Raw genomic sequence first — 23,324 nt, 5'->3', positions numbered from 1 at the left:
TAGGGCTCTGGTCTAAAGTAGTGCACTATATAGGGAATAGGGCTCTGGTCTATTCCAGACGCAGCCCCTGAGATTAGAACACTAGTTGGAAGTAGACAGGAGATAGGAAGACATCTGATGTCATCTAAAGTGGACAGGAGCAGTGTGAAGTCCATAGGGGACATTGTGGAAGCAAGACATCCCTGTTAGCGGATGCTAACTAGCCTAACTGTGGCTCTGCTGCCCCCCTAACGGAAGCTGCAGCCTTAGGAACACATTTACATAAAGATATCCTGAAATAACTCAGAACACCTGGGAGAGGGTGAGGGAGGGAGAGTGGAGAGGGTGAGGGAGGGAGAGTGGAGAGGGTGAGGGAGGGAGAGTGGAGAGGGTGAGGGAGGGAGAGTGGAGAGGGTGAGGGAGGGAGAGTGGAGAGGGTGAGGGAGGGAGAGTGGAGAGGGTGGAGGGAGGGAGAGAAGAGAATGATGGAGACGACACAGAGGGGGATGATGAGAGGAATGAGAGCAGAAAAGAGAGATAGAGAGAGAGATTTAGAGAAATAGGCTGCTAGGCCAACTCAAATCTCTCCCCTCCTCACCCTTCTGCCTCCCTAGGGGGATGGAAATGCCAGGGATTTGTGTTTCTTTTTTCCAAGGGGAGGGAAGGAGGGAGGCAGGGAGGAGACAATCATCATAACCAACAGAACATGATTAGATCAGTGGAGACGGTGCCATATATACTAACACAGCCTCCAATGGCTCAATGGATGAGACCAGGCATGTGTGTTTCGTCTCTGCTTCCCTCTCTCTCTCTCTTCTCTCTCTATCTCTATCTCTCTCTCTCCCTCCTCTCTTACTCTCCTCACCTCTCTCTCTCTCTCTATCTCTCTCTCTACTCTCTCTCTCTACTCTCTTCTTCTCTCTCTCCTCTCTACGCTCCTCCAACTCCTCTCTCTCTCTCTCTCTCTCTCTCTACTCTCCTCCACCTCTCTCTCTCTCTCTCTCTACTCTCTCTGTCTCTCTCTCTCTACTCTCCTCCACCTCTCTCTCACTCTCTCTCTCTTCTCTCTCTCTCTGCTCTCAATCTCTTTCCTCCTCCATCTCTCTTCTCTCTACCCTCTATCTCTCCCTCTCTCTTTGTCTTTCTCTCTCTCTGTCTCTCTCTCCTCCTCTCTCTGTAAGTGGGGCAGATTTACACTAGTGCCATTCACAGCGTGGTTCATAAGGAGGCAATGACTTTCACACTTCTGTCAAGAGCCCTGCTGTTTCACTGTCTAACTGTACAACGTTACGAGCAGAGAGAGGGAGAGAGAGAGAGAGAGGGAGAGAGAGACAGAGAGAGAGAGAGAGAGAGAGAGAGAGAGAGAGAGAGAGAGAGAGAGAGAGAGAGAGAGAGAGAGAGGAGAGAGAGAGAGAGAGAGAGAGAGAGAGAGAGAGAGAGAGAGAGAGAGAGAGAGAGAGAGAGAGAGAGAAACTGTGAGAGAGAGAGAGAAACTGTGAGAGAGAGAGAGAAACTGTGAGAGAGACTGTGAGAGACTATCAGGTGAGGCTTAAAGAGGACCTGGTTGTCCAGAGAATCCAGAGACCACATTTTGTGGATGGGAAGAAATGGGACCAATCCAATTACAATCTGTCTCACTGCTAATCAACCAAAGAAACAATACAATATAACCTTGTCTGAGCTGGGCCTGATAGATTCAGTGGCATACATACAAATGCTGGAAAAGCAGTAGGAGTGTGATTCTGGGTGTAAAAGGGGCCTATTGTCAAGTCAATCATTATTTGTCTCATAACAGGGGAAATTGAGGTAGCAGTTTTGATATGATGCGAGATATATGACACAAGAGGAGACACATGGCAGCACATTTCTAGAACAAGGATGGCCAACCCTCCCCTGCAGAGATACTGGGTGTGCAGGCTTTTAGTTCCAGCCCTACTCTTACACATCTGGTTCAGCCAATCAAAGTCTGGATTATTTGACAGACACACCCCTTGAACCAATCGCCTGTCTTAATTTTTTTTTTTTTACCCCCTTTAGGCCCGCCCCCTACCACAATACGGGTCAATGAGAGGGCGGTACGCATCACCCCCTCCACCATTTTGTTCAAGTTCAACTGCAGCTGGTTCAGCGACGTCAACGGAGCCGTCAGGTTCTTCACTGTCATCGTGGCTGAGTCCACTGGTAAAGGTTCCTCTCTATTTACAGCTTTCTCAGTACGGCTCAATATATTTTCTACACAATTTCCTTTCTTACTTTAACATCATGTTGGATATGTCTGATAATGATGCTGATGAAATCAAATACATTTGAATTTGAAAAACTTCAAAATGTAATTGATGAGGAAGTGAAAGAGAGTTTTTTTTTAAGGGAGAGCTGAAGGGGATTTAGTACACTTTTGAATCCATCCAACTTTATTACTCACTCTTGACCCGTCACAGACAATGAAGTCCTGCAGACAGAGCAGCTCCACCCTCTACCTTCCTTCCAGGACTACAGAAGCAACAGCTCCGTGCGGGCCTACCAGACAGGCTACTTTCCCAGTGGCTGTGCCCAGGAACAGGGAATGGGAGCTGGGCATGTGTTTGAGGTCAACCTGGGGGCGGGGCTGGATCGCCTGGGAGGGCCCTGTGATTCAGAGGAAGATGATGATAACGAACACAGCAGTGATCTCTACCACTTCTGTGATGGGCCTCTCAAGCCTAAGACTGCCTACAGGTAAACAATAATATGGCCCCACACAAACCAAACACTTTACCTAGGTTTGAATTACTTTAAAAAAAAAACACCCATCCTAATCAAGTCTTACAGGTCATACTAACCCTTGACCTTGTCTAGGAGGGCAAAATAATGCAGTATATTATAGCCATTTATGCTCACCAGGGAAATAATTTGATGTAAGTTGATACTAATGGAAGTCAATGGCTGTTCTCTGTTCTCTGTGCAGAATCAGTGTCCGTGCCTTCACTCAGCTGTTTGACGAAGACCACAGAGAGTTCCCCCAAACCTCTTTACAGGGACACCTTCCTGTCTCCCACCCATCAGGACACAAGCAGGTGAGCTTTACCTCTGATCCTGGCCCTCTCTTCCCCCTCTCCTTCCCTCTCTCTCCATTACTCTGACACTTCCTGTCTCAGCCCATCAGGACACAAGCAGGTGCAACCACACTATATACCCTCTACCGATGACCCTCACCCTCTAATCTCTCTCTCTTATCTCTCTCTCTCGCTCCCTTTCTTTCTCTCATCCTTCTCTCTCTCTCTCTACCCCCTCCATTTTCTCTCTCTCTCTCTCTCTCTCTCTCTCTCTCTCTCCTCTCTCTCTCTCTCTCTCTCTCTCTCTCTCTCTCTCTCTCTCTCTCTCTCTCTCTCTTCTCTCTCTCTCCTCTCTCTCTCTATCTCTCTCTCTTCTCTCTCTCTCTCTCCTCTCTCTCTCTCTCTCTCTCTCTCTCTCTCTCCTTCTGATGTCTGAAAAAAGTAATTAATCTTAACAAGACATCCTGTATAATAAAATAAATCTCTGACCTTTCCAACCTGTTCTAAGTTTACATGAAGGTGCACCGATTAAATGCTGCCAGTGCACTGCCAAAGTATTCAGACCCCTTGACCTTTTCCACATTTTGTTACGTTACAGCCTTATTCTAAAATGGATGAAAAAGTTTTTTTCACAGAAATATTACATTTACATAAGTATTCAGACCCTTTACTCAGTACTTTGTTGAAGCACCTTTGGCAGCGATTACAGCCTTGAGTAGTCTGGGGTATGACATTACAAGCTTAGAGCACCTGTATTTGGGGAGTTTCTCCCATTCTTCTCTGTAGATCCTCTCAAGATCTGTCAGGTTGGATGGAGAGTGTCGCTGCACATCTATTTTCAAGTCTGGGCTCTGGCTGGGCCACTCAAGGACATTCAGAGGCTTGTCCGAAAGCCACTCCTGCGTTGTCTTGGCTTTGTGCTTAGGGTCATTGTTGGAAGGTAAACCTTTGCCCCAGTCTGAGGTCTTGAGCGCTCTGGAGCAGGTTTTCATCAAGGATCTCTCTGCACTTTGCTCCGTTCATCTTTCCCTCAATCCTGACTAGTCTCCCAGTTCTTGCTGCTGAAAAACATCTCCACACATGCTACCACCACCATGCTTCACTGTAGGGATGGTGCCAGGTTTCCTCCAGACATGATGCTTGGCATTCAGGCCAAATAGTTACATTTTGGTTTCATCAGCAGAGAATCTTGTTTCTCATGGTCTGAGCGTCTTTAGGTGCCTTTTGGAAAACTCCAAGCGGTCTGTCATGTGCCTTTTACTGAGGAGTGGCTTCCGTCTGGCCACTCCACCATGAAGACCTGATTGGTAGAGTGCTGCAGGGATGGTTGTCCTTCTGGAAGGTTCTCCTATCTCCACAGAGGAACTCTGGAGCTCTGTCAGAGTGACCATAGGTTTCTTGGTCACCTCCCTGACCAAGGCCCTTTTCCCCCGATTGCTCAGTGGCCAGGCGACAACCTCTAGGAAGAGTCTTGGTGATTCCAAACTTCTTCCATTTAAGAATGATGGTGGCCACTGTGTTCTTGGGGAACTTCATTGCTGCAGAAATATTTTGGTGCCCTTCCCAGAGCTGTGCCTCGACACAATCCTGTCTCGAAGCTCTACTGACAATTCCTTTGACCTCATGGCTTGGTTTTTGCTCTGACATGCACTGTCAACTGTGGGACCTGATATAGACAGATGTGTGCCTTTCCAAATCATGTCCAATCAATTGAATTTACACCAGGTGGATTCCAATCAAGTTACAAATATATCTCAAGGATGATTAATGGGAACAGGATGCACCTGAGCTCAATTTCGAGTTTAATAGCAAAGGGTCTGAATACTTATGTAAAATAAGCTATTTCTGTTTTTGTGTTTTTATACATTTGCCAAATTTTCTAAAAACCTGTTTTCGCTTTGTCATTGTGGGATATTGTGTGTAGATTGATGATGGAAACAAATATTTTATACATTTTAGAATAAGGCTGTGTAACTGTGGGGAAAAGTCAAGGGGTCTGAATCCTTTCAGAAAACACTGTACACTGGCAGTAACATTACACCTATTACAGCAGTGAGATTGTGTTGTGTGCAAGTACTCACGTCCATTGATTTAGACATTAAACCCTGCAGTGCTATCTAGGAATATAGTGCTTTAATCTCCTGCTCAAATGGTTCCTATTTCTCACTCACCTCCGCTCTGTCTTTAACATTGATCCATCAACTATAGTACCAGAAATATGGAGACAATTAAAACAACCCGCTCTGCTCCCCTGATTCCAATAAAAGACTGGGGAAGTTTTGATCGAGGAGACTAACTAGTAGTCACAGTGAGGGGTTTATCACTATAGTCACAGTCACAGTAAGGGATTTTACTACTATAGTCACTGTCACAGTAAGGGGTTTATTACTATAGTCACTGTCACAGAAAGGGGTTTATTACTATAGTCACAGTAAGGGGTTTACTACTATAGTCACTGTCACAGAAAGGGGTTTATTACTATAGTCACTGTCACAGTAAGGGATTTTACTACTATAGTCACTCTCACAGTAATGGGTTTATTACTATAGTCACAGTCACAGTAAGGGATTTATTACTATAGTCACAGTCACAGTAAGGGGTTTATTACTATAGTCACAGTAAGGGGTTTTACTATAGTCACTGTCACAGTAATGGGTTTATTACTATAGTCACAGTAAGGGGTTTTACTATAGTCACTGTCACAGTAAGGGATTTATCACTATAGTCACAGTAAGGGGTTTATCACTATAGTCACAGTAAGGGGTTTTTACTATAGTCACTCTCACAGTAATGGGTTTATTACTATAGTCACAGTCACAGTAAGGGATTTATTACTATAGTCACTGTCACAGTAAGGGGTTTATTACTATAGTCACAGTAAGGGATTTTACTACTATAGTCACTGTCACAGTAAGGGGTTTATTACTATAGTCACAGTAAGGGATTTATTACTATAGTCACTGTCACAGTAAGGGGTTTATTACTATAGTCTCAGTAAGGGGTTTATTACTATAGTCACAGTAAGGGGTTTATTACTATAGTCACTGTCACAGTAAGGGATTTATTACTATAGTCACAGTGAGGGGTTTATTACTATAGGCACTGTCACAGTAAGGGGTTTATTACTATAGTCACAGTCACAGTAAGGGGTTTATTACTATAGTCACAGTGAGGGGTTTATTACTACAGTCACAGTGAGGGGTTTATTACTATAGTCACAGTAAGGGGTTTATTACTATAGTCACAGTGAGGGGTTTATTACTATAGTCACAGTAAGGGGTTTATTACTTTAGTCACAGTAAGGGGTTTATTACTATAGTCACAGTAAGGGGTTTATTACTATAGTCACTGTCACAGTAAGGGATTTATTACTATAGTCACTGTCACAGTAAGGGGTTTATTACTATAGTCTCAGTAAGGGGTTTATTACTATAGTCTCAGTAAGGGGTTTATTACTATAGTCACAGTAAGGGGTTTATTACTATAGTCACAGTCACAGTAAGGGGTTTATCACTATAGTCTCAGTAAGGGGTTTATTACTATAGTCACAGTAAGGGGTTTATTACTATAGTCACTGTAAGGGGTTTATTACTATAGGCACTGTCACAGTAAGGGGTTTATTACTACAGTCACTGTCACATTAAGGGGTTTATTACTATAGTCACAGTAAGGGGTTTATCACTATAGTCACTGTCACATTAAGGGATTTATTACTATAGTCACTGTCACAGTAAGGGATTTATCACTATAGTCACTGTCACTGTAAGGGGTTTATTACTATAGTCACTGTCACAGTAAGGGGTTTATTACTATAGTCACAGTAAGGGGTTTATTACTATAGTCACTGTCACCGTAAGGGGTTTATTACTATAGTCACAGTAAGGGGTTTATTACTATAGTCACAGTAAGGGGTTTATCACTATAGTCACTGTCACATTAAGGGATTTATTACTATAGTCACAGTCACAGTAAGGGGTTTATTACTATAGTCACTGTCACATTAAGGGATTTATTACTATAGTCACTGTCACAGTAAGGGGTTTATTACTATAGTCACAGTAAGGGGTTTATTACTATAGTCACAGTGAGGGGTTTATTACTATAGTCACAGTAAGGGGTTTATTACTATAGTCACTGTCACAGTAAGGGGTTTATTACTATAGTCACAGTAAGGGGTTTATTACTATAGTCACAGTAAGGGGTTTATTACTATAGTCACAGTAAGGGGTTTATTACTATAGTCACAGTAAGGGGTTTATTACTATAGTCACTGTCACAGTGAGGGGTTTATTACTATAGTCTCAGTAAGGGGTTTATTACTATAGTCTCAGTAAGGGGTTTATTACTATAGTCTCAGTAAGGGGTTTATTACTATAGTCTCAGTAAGGGGTTTATTACTATAGTCTCAGTAAGGGGTTTATTACTATAGTCACAGTAAGGGGTTTATTACTATAGTCACAGTAAGGGGTTTATTACTACAGTCACAGTAAGGGGTTTATCACTATAGTCACAGTAGGGGTTTTATTACTATAGGCACTGTCACAGTAAGGGGTTTATTACTATAGTCACAGTAAGGGGTTTATTACTATAGTCACAGTAAGGGGTTTATTACTATAGTCACAGTAAGGGGTTTAGTACTATAGTCACAGTAAGGGGTTTATTACTATAGTCTCAGTAAGGGGTTTATTACTATAGTCACAGTAAGGGATTTATTACTATAGTCACTGTCACAGTAAGGGATTTATTACTATAGTCACTGTCACAGTAAGGGATTTATTACTATAGTCACAGTGAGGGGTTTATTACTATAGTCTCAGTAAGGGGTTTTATTACTATAGTCACAGTAAGGGATTTATTACTATAGTCACAGTAAGGGGTTTTATTCATGGATGTTTGTGTGTTCTTGTTTTCTCTCCCAGAGCCCCTAAGCGGAGTCATCGAAGGCATCAGCGCCGGAATGTTCCTCATCGGAATGTTGATCGCCGTCATCTCCCTCCTCGTCTACAGGCAGAGAGTCCGTAAAGTGTGAGTGTCTAGTCCGGGACTGGGATGTTTCACCTTGCCTGAGACCTGAAGACCTGCGTTACCTCTCTGGGATAATGCCTAGGCTTTAGCTCAGTGGGTTAACACAGTTTGACACTCCTTTGGGGACACGAACAAAAATAACGCTGGAACTCACATGTAGATGCATATTTTCACGTGTCTTGAACTATTAGACAGTAAATAATGTTTCTGTTTGTTATTCATACAGGAAGTAAGCTGGAGCTCTAATGATCGGCATCCTCAAACTCAGTCTACCAATGATGTCTAACCTTATTGTAGAGTCCAGAAGCTATCATGTGTCACGCTAACGACTGTGTAATTAGGAATTATGTATAAATTACTGAAGAATGAGTCATTTGCTGCTGGACAGACGTACTGTAGTGCGTGCCTGTGGGTTTCCGTGTGTGTTGTGTGTTGTACATTGTGCTACCCATTCGGGCAAATCTAATACAATTTTACAAATTGGGTAAAAAAAAAAAAAAATTATAGTTGAATTGATTGCATGCTTGTGTGTACACAGGGCAGTACAGGAGAGCCCAGTGGTACGGATGAGCATGTGGAAGCAGGGGCCCACATCAGGGATGTACGTTGGAGTCAGAAGGTGAGACACATGTAACAGTATAACTTTAGACCGTCCCCTCGCCCATACCAGGGCGCGAACCAGGGACCCTCTGCACTCATCAACAACAGTCACCCACGAAGCATCGTTACCCATCGCTCCACAAAAGCCGTGGGCCTTGCAGAGCCGCGGGGAACCACTACTTCAAGTTCTCAGAGCAAGTGACGTCACCGATTGAAACGCTATTTAGCGCGCACCACCGCTAACTAGCTAGCTATTTCACATCCGTTACACCAGTACCAACGCTAACTAAGCTAGCTATTTCACATCCGTTACACCAGCACCACCGCTAACTAGCTAGCTATTTCACATCCGTTACACCAGCACCACCGCTAACTAGCTAGCTATTTCACATCCGTTACACCAGCACCACCGCTAACTAGTTAGCTATTTCACATCCGTTACACCAGCACCACCACTAACTAGCTAGCTATTTCACATCCGTTACACACACACAACCCTTTTTCTCTTTATACGCTTCCCCTTGGTGACGTCATCCGCAATTCTCTGGTAGGTGAAAAACACACAGGTCTATTTACCAATCAGACCCAGTGACCACACTAGCATAGCTACCCTTCATCAGTGACCAAGCTAGCATAGCTACCCTTCACCAGTGACCAAGCTAGTGTAGCTACCCTTCACCAGTGACCAAGCTAGCATAGCTACCCTTCACCATTGACCAAGCTAGCATAGCGACCCTTCACCATAGACCAAGCTAGTGTAGCTACCATTAACCAAACTAGCATAGCTACCCTTCACCATTGACCAAGCTAGCGTAGCTACCCTTCACCAGTGACCAAGCTAGCATAGCTACCCTTCACCATTGACCAAGCTAGCATAGCGACCCTTCACCATAGACCAAGCTAGTGTAGCTACCCTTCACCAGTGACCAAGCTAGCATAGCTACCCTTCACCATTGACCAAGCTAGCATAGCGACCCTTCACCATAGACCAAGCTAGTGTAGCTACCATTAACCAAACTAGCATAGCTACCCTTCACCATTGACCAAGCTAGCGTAGCTACCCTTCACCAGTGACCAAGGTAGCGTAGCTACCCTTCACCATTGACCAAGCTAGTATAGCTACCCTTCACCAGTGACTAAGCTAGCAAGCTACCTAGCATAGCTACCCATCACCAGTGACCAAACTAGCATAGCTACCCTTCACCAATGACCAAGCTAGCGTAGCTACCCTTATCCAGTGACCAAGCTAGTTTAGCTACCTTTCACCTGTGACTAAGCTAGCGTAGCTACCCTTCACCAATGACCAAGCTAGTGTAGCTACCTTTCACCAGTGACCAAGCTAGCATAGCTACCCTTCACAAATGACCAAGCTAGTGTAGCTACCTTTCACCAGTGACCAAGCTAGCATAGCTACCCTTCACCAGTGACCAAGCTAGCATAGCTACCCTTCACCAATGACCAAGCTAGTGTAGCTACCCTTCACCATTGACCAAGCTAGCATAGCTACCCTTCACCAATGACCAAGCTAGTGTAGCTACCCTTATCCAGTGACCAAGCTAGCTAATGTCAAGTATTTTATCTCAGCCACTGATTTGGAGAAACTTCTACATACTTGTATTGCCTCATGCCTAGATTACTGTAACTCTCTGTGTACATGTGCCAGTCCGAAATCACTCCAGTTAGTTCAAACCGCTGCAGCTCGGCTTTTAACAGGCACCAGGAAATGGAACCATATCACACCTCATCTAGTTTCTCTAAACTAGCTACCAGTCACTTTTAGAATAGATAGTAACCTTGTATTAATCACGTTTTAAAGGCTAGGTTTGGTTTAACCCCAGCCTATATCTCTGATCATCCATCTCCCTATGAGCCAGGACACAGCATGAGATCCTCTGGCAGGGCACTGTTGACCATTCATCTCCCTATGAGCCAGGACACAGCCTGAGATCCTCTGGCAGGGCACTGTTGACCATTCATCTCCCTATGAGCCAGGACACAGCCTGAGATCCTCTAGCAGGGCACTGTTGACCATTCATCTTCCTATGAGCCAGGACACAGCCTGAGATCCTCTGGCATGGCACTGTTGACCATTCATCTCCCTATGAGCCAGGACACAGCATGAGATCCTCTGGCAGGGCACTGTTGACCATCCATCTCCCTATGAGCCAGGACACAGTCTGAGATCCTCTAGCAGGGCACTGTTGACCATTCCAAAGTCCAGGTTGAAAACCATTTGCAATTAGGGCCCCTAGACTTTGGAATGGTCTGCCAGAGGAGATCAGGCTGCAGATTCAGTGCCTTTTTATATCCCTGCTGAGGACACTTTTATAAAGATGATTATAATATCTAATTTCAACTTCTGATTTTAATGTCCGATTTCAAAGTCTGATTTTAATGTCTGATTTCAACGTCTGATTCATAAAGAGTTGTTCAATACAACTGTACGCTCCTTGAGTTTAGAAGCACCTAGAGACAAACTTAGAGACAAACTTCATGTGTCATTGCATTGGAGTGAAGATTATAGGAAAGACATTACTTGAGACTGAAGGAGTGACGAGCAAATACTGAAGTCACTGCCTGCCTCCTAGTCCTTCCAACGAGTGACTGGCAGAGACAAGAGATCACAAAGAGCACTGCTGAAATATACATGACTTAAAACCAGTGATTGACATGGGGATCAGAGCAGAGAGAAGGACTAGCAGTTCATTGATTAGACATGTAATGACAGAATGAGGCCATCTCTCCATCCTTCCATCTCTCCATCCTTCCATCTCTCCATCCTTCCCTCTCTCATCCCTCCATCCTTCCATCCCTCCATCCTTCCCTCTCTCCATCCTTCCCTCTCTCCATCCTTCCCTCTCTCCATCCTTCCCTCTCTCCATCCTTCCATCCCTCCATCCTTCCCTCTCTCCATCCTTCCATCTCTCCATCTCTCCATTCATCTTTCCATCCTTCACTCTCCCGATCCTTCCCTCTCTCCATCCTTCCCTCTCTCCATTCTTCCATCTCTTCATCTCTCCATCCTTCCATCTCTCCATCCTTCCATCTCTCCATCCTTCCATCTCTCCATCCTTCCCTCTTTTCATCTTTCCATCCTTCCCTCTCTCCATCCTTCCCTCTCTCCATCCTTCCCTCTTTTCATCTTTCCATCCTTCCCTCTCCCCATCCTTCCCTCTCTCCATCCTTCCCTCTCTCCATCCTTCCCTCTCTCCATCCTTCCATCTCTCCATCCTTCCATCTCTCCATCCTTCCCTCTTTTCATCTTTCCATCCTTCCCTCTCTCCATCCTTCCCTCTCTCCATCCTTCCCTCTTTTCATCTTTCCCTCCTTCCCTCTCCCCATCCTTCCCTCTCTCATCCTTCCCTCTCTCCATCCTTCCATCTCTCCATCCTTCCATCTCTCCATCCTTCTCTCTTTCCATCTTTCCATCCTTCCCTCTCTCCATCCTTCCATCTCTCCATCCTTACCTCTCTCCATCCTTCCCTCTCTCCATCCTTCCCTCTCTCCATCCTTCCCTCTCTCCATCCTTCCATCTCTCCATCCTTCCCTCTCTCCATCCTTCCCTCTCTCCATCTCTCCATCCTTCCCTCTCTCCATCCTTCCATCTTTCCATCCTTCCCTCTTTCCATCTTTCCATCCTTCCCTCTCTCCATCCTTCCCTCTCTCCATCCTTCCCTCTCTCCATCCTTCCCTCTCTCCGTCTCTCTATCTCTCCATCCTTCCCTCTCTCCATCCTTCCCTCTCTCCATCCTTCCCTCTCCCCATCCTTCCCTCTCTCCATCCTTCCCTCTCTCCATCCTTCCCTCTCTCCATCCTTCCATCTCTCCATCTCTCCATCCTTCCATCTCTCCATCCTTCCCTCTTTTCATCTTTCCATCCTTCCATCTCTCCATCCTTCCCTCTCTCCATCCTTCCCTCTCTTCATCCTTCTCTCTTTCCATCTTTCCATCCTTCCCTCTCTCCATCTCTCCATCCTTCCCTCTCTCCATCCTTCCCTCTCTCCATCCTTCCCTCTCTCCATCCTTCCATCTCTCCATCCTTCCCTCTCTCCATCCTTCCATCTTTCCATCCTTCCCTCTTTCCATCTTTCCATCCTTCCCTCTCTCCATCCTTCCCTCTCTCCATCCTTCCCTCTCTCCATCCTTCCCTCTCTCCATCCTTCCCTCTCTCCATCCTTCTCTCTCTCCATCCTTCTCTCGTCACTTCTCCTCTGATGCCATCCAATTTTTTTATGTCCATCGTCACACTGACTCGCAGGGAACCTTAATCAGTATGAGTGAAAGGACAGAGAGAGATGTCATTCTCCCTGTCTCTAAAAATAGATGTGTGTGTGTGTACGTGCTCTCATGTGTGCATGCGTGTGGGTTCGTGCTGAAATAATGGATGCAATCATCCACTAGGTTGTTGCAGATCGATAACAGGAAGGGGTTTAAACCACTCTGTTCTGTTGGTGAACAACCATCATTGATCCCTGGGTTTGCACTCACCAGTCAGCAGGCCTTGACACAAGGGAGGGACTACCATCATTGATCCCTTGGTTGTCACTCATCAGTCAGCAGGCCTTGACACAGGGGAGGGACTATCATAATTGATCCCTGGGTTGTCAGTCACTGCTGAGAGGTGATGGACAACACAGTGAACTCCTGTCTACCTCAACACACTGTCTGTGCACCAAACACTCAGTATCTAAACATAGGTCCACCACCAACAGACAGTCTGGGTAATGAATGAACCTTCTAGGGTTGTCGTAAACAATGTAATTACATGTTCATGTCTCTCTTGTGAAAGAGGTCTTCAGCCCTCAATGGGACAACCTGGTTCAATAAAGGTTCAATTCAATTAAACGAGGAAATGTAATTTAAAGGTCATTTCAGCAGAGTGGCGTAGGTCTGTGAGGAAGTAACAAGATTAGTGTGTGAGGAGAGAGGGCACTCTGAATCTCTTAGTCGCTGAAACAAAATGGAGTTCTGAATCTCTTAGTCGCTGAAACAAAATGGAGTTCTGAATCTCTTAGTCGCCGAAACAAAATGGAGTTCTGAATCTCTTAGTCGCTGAAACAAAATGGAGTTCTGAATCTCTTAGTCGCTGAAACAAAATGGAGTTCTGAATCTCTTAGTCGCTGAAACAAAATGGAGTGTGTAACAAGATAAAAGGAAATGTGTTTAACGGGAACACAGCCGTCTAATCTTACACTCTACTTCTCTTTATTTCAGCAACCGACGCATCTCAAGGTGCGTCTATTACACCCTCCATGTTATCTTCTGTCTCTAGAAATCCTGAATTAAATAGGATGACCAAGTAGTATTACAAGTATTACAAATTATCTGCCCTAAATAAATCACAATAAATCCTGTTTCCATAAACGTTTTTTCACATTTACATTTTAAAGTCTCATGAATCATTTACATTCTCGTAAATCATTTCTCTAAGATGTGTCTGTCTGTCTCCCCTCAGCCCCGTCAAAGCAGCCCACTTTGAATCCCACCTCACTAAACTACAGGCAGACTCCAACTATCTTCTGTCAGAAGAGTTTGAGGTAAAAAAAAAAAAACATCAGAAATGATTCTCTGATAAGAGATCCCCCCCTTATCTACAAAAAAGCATATTTATAACGTTGTTTTTAAACTTTGAAGTATTAGTTTATAAACCAATTGTTTATAAACTGCCGTGCTTTATTTCCAAGGCCCCTAGCCCATGAAGCTGTTTCACTAAATTATTCATTATTTCCATTCCCCCTCAGGATCTGAAGGATGTGGGTCGTAACCAGCCTCTGGATGCAGCCCGTCTACCAGAGAACAGGGGCAAGAACCGTTACAACAACATCCTGCCCTGTGAGTAGCCCACAGAGTGGATCTAAGGATTAATGAGAGAGAGACCAGGGCCCTATTCCCTATATAGTGCACTACTTTAGACCAGGGCCCTATTTCCTATATAGTACACTACTTTAGACCAGGGCCCTATTCCCTATCTAGTGCACTACTTTAGACCAGGGCCCTATTCCCTATATAGTGCACTACTTTAGACCAGGGCCCTATTCCCTATATATTGCACTACTTTAGACCAGTTTCTACAGGGCTCTGTTTGGGAATAGTGGACTACTTTAGACCAGTTTCTACAGGGCTCTGTTTGGCAATAGTGAACTACTTTAGACCAGTTTCTACAGGGCTCTGTTTGGGAATAGTGGACTACTTTAGACCAGTTTCTACAGGGCTCTGTTTGGCAATAGTAAACTACTTTAGACCAGTTTCTACAGGGCTCTGTTTGGCAATAGTGAACTACTTTAGACCAGTTTCTACAGGGCTCTGTTTGGGAATAGTGGACTACTTTAGACCAGTTTCTACAGGGCTCTGTTTGGCAATAGTGAACTACTTTAGACCAGTTTCTACAGGGCTCTGTTTGGGAATAGTGGACTACTTTAGACCAGTTTCTACAGGGCTCTGTTTGGGAATAGTGGACTACTTTAGACCAGTTTCTACAGGGCTCTGTTTGGCAATAGTGGACTACTTTAGACCAGTTTCTACAGGGCTCTGTTTGGCAATAGTGGACTACTTTAGACCAGTTTCTACAGGGCTCTGTTTGGGAATAGGGGACTACTTTAGACCAGTTTCTACAGGGCTCTGTTTGGGAATAGGGTGCATTTTACTTTTCAAAGTTAAGTTTCTCCTTTGTCGTTGTTCAAGCACATTCATTAAATTGGTCTGGAATAATTGGTCTGGACTCAAGTGTTTGTTCAGGTGGCAATACAATTGGAGGTGTCTAATTGTGGAACGGAGAACAAGCCTGCCGTTCACAAACAGCAAAAACTATGTACGTTTACAGTTGTGAATTCATTTAAAGCAGGGGTTACTTGGGTATAAGGTATTAGTGAAGTATGGCCTATCAATCTGTGGCACTGCTCAATACAAAGTGAAGCAGCATCCTTACTTTAATATCATTTTGCTTCACAATGCAGCAACAACAACATCTTCAACCCCTCTGTTCAGATTCCAAGACCTTTACAGTATTTTCTTACCAGAGCTTTAATGTAACTGAGGTGATGAGTTTGTTCGTCTGAAACTTGAAGACTTGAAGACTTGAAGACTTGACAACTTGAAGACTTGAAGACTTGACGACTTGAAGACTTGAAGCCACCCATTTTCACCTACCTCATCCCCATACTGTTTTTATTTATTTACTTTTCTGCTCTTTTGCACACCAATATCTTTACCTGTACATGACCATCTGATCATTTATCACTCCAGTGTTAATCTGCAAAATTGTAATTATTCGCTTACCTCCTCATGCCTTTTGCACACAATGTATATAGACTCCCCTTTTTTTCTACTGTGTTATTAACTTGTTAATTGTTTACTCCATGTGTAACTCTGTGTTGTCTGTTCACACTGCTATGCTTTATCTTGGCCAGGTCGCAGTTGTAAATGAGAAATTGTTCTCAACTAGCCTACCTGGTTAAATAAAGGTGAAAGACTTGACGACTTGACGACTTGAAGACTTGACGACTTGACGACTTGACGACTTGAAGACTTGACTACTTCAGTCAATGCCTAGAGGCATTAGCTCAGAGGGAGAACCCAGTCAGTCACACTAACGACATCTCTCTTCTGTTCTAGATGATTCCACCAGAGTGAAGCTCTCCTACCTGGAGGATGACCCCTGTTCTGACTTCATCAATGCCAGTTATATACCAGTGAGTTCTGAAAGTAGCGCTCACTAGCTGAAAGTAGAGCTCACTAGCTGAAAGTAGAGCTCACTAGCTGAAAGTAGAGCTCACTAGTTGAAAGTAGAGCTCACTAGCTGAAAGTAGAGCTCACTAGCTAAAAGTAGAGCTCACTAGCTGAAAGTAGAGCTCACTAGCTGAAAGTAGTCACCGACAATTGAGTATCACGTCACATATGTGCAGAGATGTACACCACGTCACTGCTCTGTCTCACTCTGTCTCTCTGTCTCTCTCTCTCTCTCTGTCTCTCTCTGTGTCTCTCTCTGTGTCTCACTCTGTCTCTCTGTCTCTCTCTGTCCGTCTCTCACTCTCTCTGTCCGTCTCTCTCTCTGTCTGTCTCTCTCTCAATTCAATTCAATTCAAGGGCTTTATTGGCATGGGAAATGTGTTAACATTGCCAAAGCAAGTGAGGTAGATAATATATAAAGTGAATATAAAAAGTGAAATAAACAATAAAAATGAACAGTAAACATTACACATACAGAAGTTTCAAAACAATAAAGACATTACAAATGTCATATTATATATATGTATACAGTGTCTCTCTCTCTCTCTGGCTCCTTCTTCTCTCTGGCTCCTTCTTCTCTCTCTCTCTCTCTCTCACTCTCTCTCTGGCTCCTTCTTCTCTCTGGCTCCTTCTTCTCTCTCTCTCTCTCTCTCTCTCTCTCCTCTCTCTCTCTCTCTCTCTCTCTCTCTCTCTCTCTCTCTACATCTTGCTAGCTTGCACTTAAATGGTGAGGGTCTGAAACTCATTGTCTGGAACTTGAATTGCCAGGGGTCCACGTGGGGGTAAATGTAGTGAAAACGGCAGCACACAGCTTCCAGTAAATCGTGTCTTTTAAACTAGGTGTCACTAGAGGTTAAACAGTAACTCTGCTCAGAGTAGATTCTGCATGTATGAACTACACATGGACACATCCAGCCCAAAGAGGGAGCTTTCAAAAATACTTAGCAGTCACCAAAGTTCCAGATCATGTCTTTACCTTCAAGGACATATCACATCTGATGTCTTAAAAACATATAGGACTACTGTGTGTCACAGGGGGCTGGTTTGGTGGGCACAGATTCGGTAGGAAGGTACAGTAGTTATGTGGTGTCAATCATCCGGTAATTGGTTTCAGTATGAGCTTTAGGGGGGCTGCCCAGTACGGGGTACTGTAGAGGTTCTCATTAGCACGCACGCACACACACACAACCTCCCCTTCCACACACTATCTCTCTCTCTCTGTCTCTCTCTCTGTGTTTCTCTCTCTCTCTCTCTCTCTCTCTCTCTCTCTCTCTCTCTCTCTCTCTGTCTCTGTCTCTCTGTTTCTCTCTCTCTCTCTCTCTCTCTCTCTCTCTCTCTCTCTCTCTCTCTCTCTCTCTCTCTCTCTCTCTTCTTTCTCTCTCTCTCTCTCTCTCTCTCTTCTTTCTCTCTCTCTCTCTCTCTCTCTCTCTCTCTTCTTTCTCTCTCTCTCTCTCTCTCTCTCTCTCTCTCTCTCTCTCTCTCTCTCTCTCTCTCTCTCTCTCTCTTCTTTCTCTCTCTCTCTCTCTCTCTCTCTCTCTCTCTCTCTCTCTCTCTCTCTCTCTCTCTCTCCCTCCCTCTCCCTCTACACTAATGAGTTAGTCCCTGTGTGTTCTCTCCAGCTAGATCAGACAGAAACACCAGGGTGTCTAAGGACCCCCCGTTAGACCCACACCCTCGGTGGTCATTAGAACAGGTCAGCTGGAATGTTACAAATTACCTTTAAATGCCAGGATTGAACTGTATTCTCTATGTGTGGCCTGGCCTTTCCCTTCAGGTACTTAGAACACATTTCTGTCTTTGTCTCATTAGAGTGTGAGAAGTGGCTGTAGGTTCATATGTCAGACTGTCTTTGTCTCATTAGAGTATGAGATGTGGCTGTAGGTTCATATATCAGACTGTCTTTGTCTCATTATAGTATGAGATGTGGCTGTAGGTTCATATATCAGACTGTCTTTGTCTCATTAGAGTATGAGATGTGTCTGTAGGTTCATATTTCAGACTGTCTTTGTCTCATTAGAGTATGAGAAGTGGCTGTAGGTTCAAATGTCAGCATAAATCTGCATTTGCAACACTTACTCCAGTGTTATAAGGTTTCAACTTACAAGACCATCCCAAAATACGTTTTTTGTCATAGGCTCTGAAACCAGGCTTCCTGTCCCATGATTGAACAACTGATTGACTGACTGATCCCCATCTGTCTTTTTCAGGGGAACAACTTCCGCCGTGAGTACATCGCCACCCAAGGCCCTCTCCCCGGAACCAAGGATGACTTCTGGAGGATGGTGTGGGAGCACAACGTATACAACGTCGTCATGGTGACGCAGTGTGTCGAGAAGGGACGGGTGAGTCGGAGATTCGGGGGGAGGGAGGGAGGGAGGGTGGGGGGTGACAGATGTGTTTCCATAGTGACTCAGAGAAATAAATAGTTCCTAAAGGACCCTGATAATGGTCAGTAATCTAAATCATTGAGCACTTGACATATGGCCTGACTGGATTAACCGAACACGTCCTCATTCACATCGACGGGGCTGAAGTGGAGCTGGTCGAGAGTTTCAGTTCCTTGGTGTTCACCAACAAACTATCATGGTCCAAATACACCAAGAAAGTCGTGAAGACGGCAGGACAACGCCTCTTCCCCCTCAGGAGACTGAAAATATTTGGCTAATGGGTAAAATAATGGGTTCCCAGACCCTCAAAAAGTTATACAGCTGCACCATCGAGAGTATCCTCACCGGTTGCATCACCGCCTGGTATGGCAACTGCTCGGCATCCGACCGTAAGGACATACAGAGGGTAGTGAGTACGGCTCAGTACATCACTGGGGCCAAGATTCCTGCCATCCATGACCTCTATACCAGGCGGTGTCAGGGGAAGCCCCAAAAAATTGTCAAAGACTCCAGTCCCCCAAGTCATAGACTGTTCTCTCTGCTACCGCACGGCAAGCGGTACCGGAGCGCCAGGTCTCGGTCCAAAAGGCTCCTTAACAGCTTCTATCCCCAAGCCATAAGACTCCTGAACAGTTCATCAATTGGCCACCTGGACTACTTACATTGACCCCCCCCCCCTTTGTTTTTACACTGCTGCTACTCAATGTTTATTACCTATGCATAGTCACTTTACCCCTACAATACATATACAAATTACCGCGTCTAACCGGTACCTCCGCACATTGACTCGGTACCAGTACCCGCTGTATATAGCCTCATTACTAACCGGTACCTCCGCACATTGACTCGGTACCGGTACCCGCTGTATATAGCCTCATTACTAACCGGTACCTCCGCACATTGACTCGGTACCGGTACCCGCTGTATATAGCCTCATTACTAACCGGTACCCCCGCACATTGACTCTGTACCGGTACCCGCTGTATATAGCCTCATTACTAACCGGTACCCGCTGTATCTCATTACTAACCGGTACCCCCGCACATTGACTCGGTACCGGTACCCGCTGTATATAGCCTCATTACTAACCGGTACCCCCACTCATTGACTCGGTACCGGTACCCGCTGTATATAGCCTCATTACTAACCGGTACCCGCTGTATATAGCCTCATTACTAACCGGTACCCCCGCACATTGACTCTGTACCGGTACCCGCTGTATATAGCCTCATTACTAACCGGTACCCCCGCACATTGACTCGGTACCGGTACCCGCTGTATATAGCCTCATTATTAACCGGTACCCGCTGTATATAGCCTCATTACTAACCGGTACCCGCTGTATATAGCCTCATTACTAACCGGTACCCCCGCACATTGACTCTGTACCGGTACCCGCTGTATATAGCCTCATTACTAACCGGTACCCGCTGTATATAGCCTCATTACTAACCGGTACCCCCGCACATTGACTCGGTACCGGTACCCGCTGTATATAGCCTCATTATTAACCAGTACCCGCTGTATATAGCCTCATTACTAACCGGTACCTCCGCACATTGACTCGGTACCGGTACCCGCTGTATACTGTCATTATTGTTATTTTATTGTGTTTTTATTTTACTTTAGTTTGTTTAGAAAATATTTTCTTAAAACTGCATTGTTGGTTAAGGCCTTGCCAGTAAGCATTTCACGGTAAGGTCTAAACCTGTTGTATTCGGCGCATGTGACAAATACAATTTGATTTGATTAGACATAAGTCTGATATAATTGGACTTTACTTTGTGTGGGACATTTTGGGTGGATAGAGGGATGAATGGATGGGGATAGATGGATGGACAAACGAACAAACAAACAAATGAATAAATGAACAAACTATTCAATAAATAACTCAATCCCTTAATCAACCAGTCAGTCAGTCAGTCAGTCAGTCAGACAACAAATCAAGAGATCTAATGGTCTAACCGTGGCCATTGTTGTCCCCATCCAGGTGAAGTGTGACCACTACTGGCCGGCTGACCGGGAGCCTCTGTACTATGGAGACCTGGTGGTTCAAATGCTGTCTGAGTCTGTCCTGGCTGAATGGACAATCAGGGAGTTCAAGATCAGCTCTGTGAGTAACATTCACCTCAGAAACAATCACCTCAGAAACAATCACCTCAGAAACAATCACCTCAGAAACAATCACCTCAGAAACAATCACCTCAGTAACAATCACCTCAGTAACAATCACCTCAGTAACAATCACCTCAGTAACAATCACCTCAGAAACAATCACCTCAGTATCAATCACCTAAGTAACAATCACCTCAGTAACAATCACCTCAGAAACAATCACCTCAGTAACAATCACCTAAGTAACAATCACCTCAGAAACAATCACCTCAGTAACAATCACCTCAGTAACAATCACCTCAGTAACAATCACCTCAGTAACAATCACCTCAGTAACAATCACCTCTGTAACAATCACCTCAGTAACAATCACCTCAGTAACAATCATCTCAGAAACAATCACCTCAGATAATATGGCAGCTTCTCTGTTACTGTCACTCTATTGAAAGCTGTAGCCCAACTGAAGAGCTTTCAGTTCATTAGGACGACCTGTTTTTATATAAACCATCAGTACCAAGACAGATAAAACTGTTCAATCCTCTAATCGTTTAGATCCTGATTCTAGACCTGGTGTGGAGGTCCGACTTTATTTTTTAAAAATGTATTTATTTATATTTTATTTAACCTTTTATTTAACCAGGTAAGTTAGTTAAGAACAAATTCTTATTTACAATGACGGCCTATCCCGGCCAGACCCGGACAATCCCGGCCGGATGTGATTCAGCCTGGATTTGAGCCAGGGACTGTAGTGTCGTCTCTTGCACTGAGATACAGTACCTTAGACCGCTGCGCCACTCGGGAGCCCCGAAGAGGGATATACCCTGCATTTCCTGTCCTGAACATCCCTCATCCTGTGTCTCTTCAGGAGGGTCGTCCCAGCTTCCCTCGGGTGGTGAGACACTTCCACTACACGGTGTGGCCAGACCACGGGGTCCCCGAGACCACCCAGTCCCTCATCGAGTTCGTACGGACCGTCCGGGACTACATTGACAGGGCCCCCAGCACTGGAGCCACCGTTGTTCACTGCAGGTATGTGGAAGGGCCACATCGGTGTGTGTGTACGTGCGTGTGTGCGTGTGTGCGTGCGTGTGTGCGTGTGTGCGTGCGTGCGTGCGTGTGTGCGTGTGTGTGTGTGTGTGTGTGTGCGTGTGTGTGTGTGCGTGTGTGTGGAGGGTGTGTGTGCGTGTGTGTGTGCGTGTGCGTGTGTGTGTGTGCGTGTGTGTGGAGTGTGTGTGGAGGGTGTGTGGAGGGTGTGTGTGTGTGTGTGTGTGTGTGGAGGGTGTGTGCGTGTGTGTGTGTAGATACCAGTGTAGATGTAAATTTAGCGGAGCCAGAGGGTTCATCTCCCATCAGAAAGAGTTTCCCCCTTGACAGACGTGAGTCAAAGAGAAGACCAGCAACGTGACAAAATGTATTGAGGCCGGTTTAATCATTGATCAGCTCCATACATGAGACTCGTCCCCTCGCAGGGTTGGGGAGTAACGGATGACATGTAATCCACTACATATAAGGGATTACAACAAAAACAGTAACTGTAATCCGTTACCAGCTAAAATATTGTAATCAGATACTTTTGAAAAACTAGATGATTACTTCGAGGATTACTTTTAAAAAATGTAAAAGATGTTTGCGAGACAAAAAAAAAATCTTTGACACTTCTCTGTTTTGTCAAAGACATTCAAATCAGCGTTGAAAAAATAAGTTTAAGTTTGTTCCACCTGAGAGAGTCTGACCACCAATCAGAGACCGCTATGATGACACACCAAATGATGACCACCAATCAGAGACCACTATGATGACACACCAAATGATGACCACCAATCAGAGACCACTATGATGACACACCAAATGATGACCACCAATCAGAGACCGCTATGATGACACACCAAATGATGACCACCAATCAGAGACCACTATGATGACACACCAAATGATGACCACCAATCAGAGACCACTATGATGACACACCAAATGATGACCACCAATCAGAGACCGCTATGATGACACACCAAATGATGACCACCAATCAGAGACCACTATGATGACACACCAAATGATGACCACCAATCAGAGACCACTATGATGACACACCAAATGATGACCACCAATCAGAGATCACTATGATGACACACCAAATGATGACCACCAATCAGAGACCACTATGATGACCACCAATCAGAGACCGCTATGATGACACACCAAATGATGACCACCAATCAGAGACCACTATGATGACACACCAAATGATGACCACCAATCAGAGACCGCTATGATGACACACCAAATGATGACCACCAATCAGAGACCACTATGATGACACACCAAATGATGACCACCAATCAGAGACCACTATGATGACACACCAAATGATGACCACCAATCAGAGACCACTATGATGACACACCAAATGATGACCACGAATCAGAGACCGCTATGATGACACACCAAATGATGACCACCAA

At 44.8% G+C, this 23,324-nt stretch overlaps 1 pseudogene; it reads left to right on the top strand.

Annotated features, from left to right (window-relative positions):
• The window catches only part of LOC109885585 (receptor-type tyrosine-protein phosphatase beta-like), a 95,585-nt pseudogene that overhangs the window by 57,660 nt on the left and 14,601 nt on the right, over window positions 1-23,324 (top strand).

The sequence above is a fragment of the Oncorhynchus kisutch genome, unplaced genomic scaffold, assembly GCF_002021735.2.
Source record: "Oncorhynchus kisutch isolate 150728-3 unplaced genomic scaffold, Okis_V2 Okis09a-Okis19a_hom, whole genome shotgun sequence".
NCBI lineage: Eukaryota > Metazoa > Chordata > Actinopteri > Salmoniformes > Salmonidae > Oncorhynchus > Oncorhynchus kisutch.
This window is presented reverse-complemented; position numbering and strand designations above follow the sequence as displayed.